Consider the following 9,244-nt stretch of genomic DNA (forward strand, 5'->3'; position numbering starts at 1 on the left):
ATCTGATTTTTATGGAGCCTTCACCATGACTTTCACTTATTGAAAGTAACAGTAAGAAGCTAATGTGAACTTGAAGGCAGATTAGCAGGCTCTTGCTGCAGTATATTTTAGACTTTATGTCCAAGGAAGACTCTGGCACTCATTGGTTAAGTGCTCTGATTGTAGCTTTCATTTTCAAGAAGTAGGAAAATGGCATGTATAGCTCCTAGGAGCTTCAATTTGTCAGAATCTAATTATTCCCTAGAAGAGTAACTCATCTGTTTTTGGAGGACTTTAGTAACAGGAAAACCCAGACTCTAGTTCTGTATGTTTCCAACGAGCCGGCGTGGAAGAAGACCGGCCTGGCTCAACAGAGAGTTGCGGCTTGTGCTTAGCAGAAAAAAGAGGGTTTATAATCTTTGGAAAAAAGGGCGGGCCACTGAGGAGGACTACAAGGATGTAGCGAGGCTGTGCAGGGAGAAAATTAGAAAGGCCAAAGCTCATCTGGAGCTCAACCTGGCTACTGCCGTTAAAGACAACAAAAAATCCTTTTACAAATATATCAACGCGAAACGGAGGACTAAGGAGAATCTCCATCCTTTACTGGATGCGAGGGGAAACCTAGTTACTAAGGATGAGGAAAAGGCTGAGGTGCTTAATGCCGCCTTTGCCTCAGTCTTTAGCGGCAATACCGGTTGTTCTCTGGATACCCAGTGCCTTGAGCTGGTGGAAGGGGATGGGGAGCAGGATGTGGCCTTCGCTATCCATGAGGAAATGGTTGGCGACCTGCTACGGAGCTTGGATGTGCGCAAGTCGATGGGGCCGGATGGGATGCACCCGAGGGTACTGAAAGAACTGGCGGAGGAGCTGGCCGAGCCGCTTTCCATCATTTATCGGCAGTCCTGGCTACCAGGGGAGGTCCCAGTTGACTGGCGGCTAGCCAATGTGACGCCCATCTATAAGAAGGGCTGCAGGGCAGACCCGGGAAACTATAGGCCTGTCAGTTTGACCTCAGTGCCAGGAAAGCTCATGGAGCAGATTATCTTGAGGGTCATCACGCGGCACTTGCAGGGCAAGCAGGCGATCAGGCCCAGTCAGCATGGGTTTATGAAAGGCAGGTCCTGCTTGACGAACCTGATCTCCTTCTATGACAAAGTGACGCGCTTGGTGGATGAGGGAAAGGCTGTGGATGTGGTTTACCTTGACCTCAGTAAGGCTTTTGACACCGTTCCCCACAACATTCTCCTCAAGAAACTGGCTGCTCGGGGCTTGGACTGGCGTACGCTTTGCTGGGTTAGAAACTGGCTGGATGGCCGGGCCCAGAGAGTTGTGGTGAATGGAGTCAAATCTGGTTGGAGGCCGGTCACTAGTGGTGTCCCCCAGGGCTCGGTACTGGGGCCGGTCCTCTTTAATATCTTTATCGATGATCTGGATGAGGGCGTCCAGTGCACCCTCAGTAAGTTTGCAGATGACACCAAGCTAAGTGCGTGTGTCGATCTGCTCGAGGGCAGGAAGCTCTGCAGGAGGATCTGGATAGGCTGGAGCGATGGGCTGAGGTCAACTGCATGAAGTTCAACAAGGCCAAGTGCCGGGTCCTTCACCTGGGGCGCAACAACCCCAAGCAGAGCTACAGGCTGGGAGATGAGTGGCTGGAAAGCTGCCTGGCCGAGAAGGACCTGGGAGTATTGGTTGATAGTCGGCTGAATATGAGCCAGCAGTGTGCCCAGGTGGCCAAGAAGGCCAACAGCATCCTGGCCTGCATAAGAAGCAGTGTGGCCAGCAGGTCTAGGGAAGTGATTGTGCTCCTGTACTCAGCTCTGGTGAGGCCGCACCTTGAGTACTGTGTTCAGTTTTGGGCCCCTCGCTACAGGAAGGACATGGACGTGCTCGAGCGAGTCCAGAGAAGGGCGACCAAGCTGGTGAGGGGTCTGGAGAACAAGTCTTACGAGGAGCGGCTGAGGGAGCTGGGCTTGTTCAGCCTGGAGAAGAAGAGGCTCAGGGGCGACCTTATCGCTCTCTACAGTTACCTTAAAGGAGGCTGTAGAGAGGTGGGGGTTGGTCTGTTCTCCTACGTGCCTGGTGACAGGACAAGGGGGAATGGGCGAAAGTTGTGACAGGGGAGTTTTAGGTTGGATGTTAGGAAGTACTTCTTTACCGAAAGGGTTATTAAGCATTGGAACAGGCTGCCCAGGGAGGTGGTGGAGTCACCATCCCTGGAGGTCTTTAAAAGACGTTTAGATGTAGAGCTTAGCGATATGGTTTAGTGGAGTACTTAGTGTTAGGTCGAAGGTTGGACTCGATGATCTTGAGGTCTCTTCCAACCTAGAAATCTGTGATACTGTGATACTGTGATTGCAGTTTGACTTTGGCAAATTTTGAAAATTACTTGTGAAAGAGAATTGAAATGTCTTTCAAGTGTATTAAATATATATATCAATTACTTCTCTGCATTTATAGATTCTACCTTTAAATGGGTCTATTTCCCACAAAGGTGATGTGTACATCATGAAAGTACTTCATGAATATACTTCATGGTATATTTTGTCCATTCTGTTCATTGGGCCAAATTAATTTTATATTTGTGCATTTCTTAAATTCTGAAAGTGTTTAATTAAATCTAGAAAATTTGTTTAATTTGTCCATCAAAAGTTTATATTCAGTATTATTTTGTTGAATATTTTAATAGAAATATAGATGAAGTGTTTTGTTCTATTAACAAACAAAATATTGGCCAAATCCGGTTCATTAGTGTGTTTATAACTTACACCTTACAGACAAGTGGAGCTTCTGTTCCAGCCCAAGGAGTCTGATGAAATGATTTTCTAATCCTATAGCCTACTTCATATTCATGGAGGTGATTTAAGAGGAGTGAGAGGAGAGTCTGCACAGAGCTTTAGAACAGCTTGGACACAAACTGAAGTTTCTATGCAATAAGAAACATTCCTGAGCTGTGATATGTTGATATTCATCTTGAAACCTACAAATTCTATTGTGTTTGGATCTTGGGATTTAATATGGGCTATTCCAGAGAAAGGAGACTGACACAAAAAGTTAATCTAATCAGAGGCTGTTTTTTTCCCCACCATTGCCCCAAGCTAAGGTTGATCTTATTTCAGTGCCATTTCTTATTAAATATTCTGAGGACGAAGAGCAGGTTTTTCTTGGCAAAGGAAAAACAGTTTTATCATTATGAAAATATTTGCAACAACTCAAACTACCTGGCACTTTCTGTTACTTTCAGATTAAACTTGTCGTGACATAGGTGGCTGTGAAGGATGTAACTAGCGAGCAGTAACATCTCTGGAGGGGTGTTTCAGACTCACCAAGAAGGCAGGTCACATAAACAGAAGAGAACAGAAACATGTATGCAAGTGATATCTAAAAGAGTAACATAACTTCTCAATATGTTAAAAAAAAAATCCTAGTTTATGTTCCACATACAATATTTGTGGCTGTTAAATCAGTACCTTCTGCTTATTATTTCCCAGGGCTCTCAAATTCTTGTTTATCACTGCTTTCCAAAATACCCACCTAGTGTGTATGTATGGCTGACTTTTTTTTTTTTTTTTAAGTTATACTAAATGGTTGTTCCCAAAGACTAGCTGATCTGTGTCTTTTCCAACCTTTTCAGTGCTTACCAGTCTCTCAGTAACAAATCCCTCAAGTCTAATGCCATCTACAGTTCTTCATCAGTAACATTTTAATGTTGACTTCCAGATAATTATCAAATGTTTAGGATAATATAGGTGCATGAACTGTTTGGTAGAGGCCACTACTAGTATAATGGCCTGCTGTAGGTGTCTAGCACCACCACAGATGTAGGGTATCTGAAATGTCAGCATAGTGCTGGCAGCTGTGAGAGAGGATCTGGTGAGGTCTTCACCTTTGTAGGGTGTTAGCTGAGCCAGGTGTTTGAATCCCTCCCAAAACCCAGGTATAGGACAGGAATCCTGCTGGTGTATCGTGGGGCCTACTTGTCCTCATGCAGTTCCTTCAGCAGCTAATTATCCTTCTTATATCCATCCCTTCAATTCTTCTGTGGCTTTGATGAGGCCAAGTGATCCAGATAGCAATTCCATTATTGCTATCTGCCACAGGAATTAATATTTGTCCTTGTCTTTTTTTTTTCCCCATGCCTTTGTGCCAACTTTAAATATAACGTTAGCTTTTAATATATGAAGGTAGGTTATATTGGGGAAAAAAAATTAAGTTAATTGTTTTTCCTTTCTTTATCTTTCATTGAAGTTTTCTTGCTTACCTTTTATTTCTAAATGATATTCACAATATTAAACATGAGTTTTGTACACTGTGTGATATTGCTGAATAATGATATGATTCAGGTGCAAATTGAGGCTCAAAATGAAGCAGAGTGCTCCCAGCATGTTTAGATAGTTCTCTGTCATTATTCAGCTTGGTTGTGCAGTCAAAAGTGTCTAAATGTGACTACAGGTAGAAAAAGAAATGCATTTAAAAGACTGTCAAAAAAAAAGGCATTGAACAACCAAGAGTATGTTCTCTATGCATGCATAGACACACAATAGTTGTACATTGTTATCACAGTTTCTTGCTTATGAAACTCAAGTCAAAGGAAAATGCATTTTTTCACAATACATGTTTTTTATTTAACTTCTCCATATCATTTCTTTGCTGTAGCTGGTTTCAGTGGCTTGCTAGCTCTTGCACGCTACAGAAGCGTTATTAGGTAGCTGATTTCCAGTTCTGTTGAGAGTAGTTTGGATTGTTGCATATTATCTTCACAAAGAAGTTATAGTTACTGAGTCTAACAGTAGTATCACTGAAACACTGCCATTTCTATGAATTCTCATAATTTTGCATTGATATTTGTATTTAAAAAATCTAACTTTTGTTTGCTATTTTTTTGTTGTAATTCTTAGTAACATATAAGAAAATTTATTCAGAAGAACATCTTCCAGCAATATTGCATGTGCTTTATTCCCATTTTGGATACAGCATTACTCCTTTCTATGAGAAGTAATGAGTTTTTGACAAGATTGCTTACTACTTAAATATGTGGAAAAGGAATATGCAAGAAGGAATAATAAAATTAGTAGCTAAAGAAAATTTCTTTGTCTTGTGGAAAAATCGTGAATCTTTTCTTTGTTTGCTTATTAAACTGCTTAGTAGAATAAGAAAGCATACAGTTAGAAGTATAATAAATCAGTTTGCAATATAAAAATGTGATTGATTCTACTACTAAGTTAAGGTGTACAATACATGATGGTGCACTATAGCTATGTCAACATACTATTATAAGAGGGAATTTTAACAATCTTGTAATAGCTTCCACATGGAAATGTCTATTCTGTGTAATTACATTCAAAGGGGAAATTAATTGTTATCTCAAAATTTTAAAAGATTATTATTTATTGACATGATAATAAGGAAGGGGGGGATTTTAGGTATATAATATACTTGGGTAGGGAGTTTTTTGTTTTTTTGCAGAAACTGGGAGAAAGAAAGGATAGATTCTAGGAAGCCTTTAAATTTGCAGTATCATCTTTCTTTTTGCCTCCCACATGCCTACAGATCATAAAATCTGTGACCAGGAAGGTCAATGTGTTTAAATATAATTCAAATCTACATCCAGGCCCACAGAAAATCTGCTCTGCCAAAATTATCTGTAATCCATAGTGCAATAGAAAGTTCTTGGTTTGCTTTTCAGACAGATGACCTCGTTCTTTTTGGAGTAATACATGCTTCTAATAAAAGAAAATGCAGACTGGAGGGTAATGAAGAAGTGAGCTTCAGTGGGATCACATGTGTGTGACCAGCAGTCTGGCACTCCTCAGGTCCTTTTGCAGTGAGCTGTGTTGGGGAAATTCTCCCTCTCAGACATCCAAAAATGTTTTCTATTGCAGAATTACCTTAATCTCTTGTTTAATATTTCAACCATTGGTCCTTACGGAGGCGTTTTATTGCATTGAATGCTATAAGCATGGTCCAAGTATTGAGTCTAAGAAAACTCAAATGCTTGACTCTCCACCTCACATGAGACAGATGAGCAGTGTGTGCTGGACTGCCCAGAGCAGTTGTTCCTTCACACAAACACACCATAACACGTGTGTATGTTTTATATATATTAGAAAACATTATACTTCACATATTGCATAAAGTAGAGAGCAAACCTTACATGTTGACTTTCTCTGCTCTTATGTGATAAAAGCTTGTCATTGTGTTCACAGTAGCAACAACTAACATAAACTAAAAATGAATTTTTCTTTCTTATCCCAGTTTTTATTGAGTTTCATCTTCCTGTTTGCTGCCTTGGGCTATTATTTTGTGCACCTGCACTCAGCCAGAAATATAATGAAAAAGAATCAATCTCTGAAGAGAAAGTTATCACCAGCCAATAACATTGGGCCACTTTCATGGGTCCTGCAGTGTTTCATCCAATTGCCAAAATGCTTTACCATTATAAACTGAAGTCAGTAACTCAGCTGCTCTTCCTGGTACGATCCAGAAGGTCTAGAATTAATAATAGAAGATCTAGAATTAATAATTATTAATATTGTGGAATTCGTTAGGACAGAATGAAAACACTGCTAATTCATGTATCCAGAATAGACTGTCAAAAAAAATGATGGACAAGAATAGCAGAAAAGCGTTATTTCTGAGAAAATGGGTGAGTGCTTCATTATTCTGTGTGCATTAACTTTGTGTGTTTGTGTGTTCAAGGCTGTTCATGCTCTGTGATTTTCTCACTTTAAAATTCAAGTATTGCAGAAATTTATTGATTAGTAACAAACTTGCAAGGCATTCACTGAGCATATTTATGTTCCAGGTGTTTGGACTGCATGTACAAGTGTTCTGTTTGTGATTGGATGAGAATTGAGCTTGAAATCAGTTTCCTTGTGTTGCCATTCATAACTATTTTAAATGATCTGTAACTGTCCACATTAAATTCATTCATTGCAGCAAATATTTCTGCTACTAAATTAATTTGCTTGAATGCAAATACATAGGTGGTATGGATACTTTAAAAGCAAATATAATCAGTTTGTTACTACATTGGGAAAGTATTTCTATCTTCTTGCTTTATGTATAAAATATAACATTGCTACTGGAATTGTGTTATTTCTATCTTCAGCCTACAGTAGATTTGGAAATGAGTCTGCTGAGTCATTGGTTCAACTGTTGCCATTGATGTGTATTTGGATACACTAAAGTGATTGATTCCATGTGTACTATAAATGAATCAAAATTAATCAAAACTGGACGTTAATTTAGCATTTGAAACACTCCTGTCACAGAGCACTTGCTCTCAGGAGGGAAGATCTGATTGTTATTCTGCAGGAGAACTTGACAATCAGAAATAAGATTAAGAATGTTTTTTTCCTCCTCCTCAAAAAAAAAAAAAAAAAAAAAAGGAAAAAAAGCAATTGAAAAACATTTCAAAATAGATTGTAAAATGCTTTTGGAATCTTTTCTTTGGTGAAGACTCTTTTTCTGGAACTTAACAACAAACAATTAAGACATGTTGGAAGTGTTATCTCAGATAGTGTTCATTTCCACTGGGACCAAGACAAATTTGTCTGTCAGCATGAGAACTAAACCTCACACCCCAAATTCTTCTAGTTTAACTTCAGCCAAGGCTGCTCACTGCACAGCTTCAGACAACTTGACAGGATGTCACCTTCCTTGGGAAAAATATTCTGAGAATCTGCATGTATTGGAGAGAAGCTCAGATAATAAATATGTCCTATTAGAAGCATACATTTTAGTTTCAGCTAAGGGTTTCTAAATTCTTCAGAAATAAAGGGCTCATCTGAGTTAGTTATTAGGGTTTATTTGGACAGACAGCAATCTACAAGCACAGACAAAGATTTAGACAGCTGGGCAGTCAGATGTGAAGTGGTTCTGCAGATGACTGAGACATTTAGAGAGGACTTTTCACATGCTTAAATAGGAATTGAACTCCAGATTGACGTGTGGTAGATTACTTGCTGAGATGATGACATACTGCTTTTCTGGTCTAGCAAGTGTCTGTCCTAAATTATTTCATTTTCCCCCAATTAGTTATTCCACCTATGGTCTGCTCCTATGACAGTCTGGATGGTCTGACTGTTCACAAACCTTGCACATGTGGCCATTTCTGAATATCCCGATGTTAAGGAAATACATTCAGGGAGGAAAAGAGGAGGGTGGAAAAAGTCATTCATGGATATGTTTAAAACCTTTGATTCATTCCATGATGGGACAGAAGATTTTTTTTTTAAAAAAATCTTTATTATTACTATTATTATTATTATTATGTAAGGTTTGGGTTGTAGTTTGGTTCTGAATATAGCGAGGACCTTCTTTGCCTTGTTGTATTTCTGAGGCTATGAATATACACAGACCTGATATGCAAACAAAAGGCTGGCAGGCTACTTCACAACATATACTTCAGCCCAACATCTCTAGGCATGCACGTGGGGATGGCTACCCCTGCTGATGCCAGCAGCAACCCAGTGGGACATCATCTCTTGCTCAAGAGGTAGCCCGGCTAAAGCCACTTGGCTGTGCAACCCATACCCTGAGCCAGCATGCAGCCATGCTGATATTTGCCTCTGTCTGTTGACAGAGCCCTCTCCCTGCACACCTTTTACATCCTAATTTCATTATGCTTGATAAGGTTGAAAAAATTCTGCTTCTTGGGTCAAATTTTTTGCAGGTTTATTTAGGTTGACATCTGTCTAACTGGGAAAACTATGTCTGGTCTTCGTTAAGATATTTTTGAAGACAAACTTTAAAGACCTTTCCTAATAAGAGTGTTTTCTTTTAAAACGTGTTGTGATTAAATGCGGTCAATTACCATCTTATTCCAAACCCACTGATTATAAAGCCAATTATATGAGAGCCAAGAACACACAGTTCCTTCTGGCTGCACTGGAAATTAGTCACATTGAAGCCAAATTAACTTTTTAACTGCTCTCATGATCTGTAAACAGGCTCTCAAAAATGAATCCCCACACACTCCCTCCTTTTCTTGCACTGACTACTGCAGCTTCCCCCCTTGTCTTTCCTAAAGCTTCATCAGCCCACTTCTTGGGCTCTTGTTCCCTGAGCCCAGTCCAGAGGAGCTGACACCCACTCAATTAATACCCCAAATTTATATCCCAAAGTTTGAAATATCAGGTGGTGTTTCTCCATTGCTCTAGTATACTGAAACTATTTTCAGAACACAAAGAGGCCAAGAGCTGATTTAAGTTATAGCTACAGGGCTATCTCATGTGTTTTTTTTGCCTGTGCAAATCTAAACACG

General features: G+C 39.8%; 1 protein-coding gene across 1 annotated transcript in view; it reads left to right on the top strand.

Annotated features, from left to right (window-relative positions):
- LOC310898856 (uncharacterized protein) overlaps positions 1 to 5,779 on the top strand; it is a 301,549-nt gene extending 295,770 nt beyond the window's left edge. Inside the window, exon 16 of the mRNA XM_083834434.1 lies at positions 5,663 to 5,779. The gene's annotated coding sequence lies outside the window, so the exon portion shown is untranslated. The remainder of the gene's footprint in view (positions 1 to 5,662) is intronic.
- Positions 5,780 to 9,244: the final 3,465 nt, after the last annotated feature.

Source organism: Anser anser, assembly GCF_964211835.1.
Source record: "Anser anser genome assembly, chromosome: 4".
NCBI lineage: Eukaryota > Metazoa > Chordata > Aves > Anseriformes > Anatidae > Anser > Anser anser.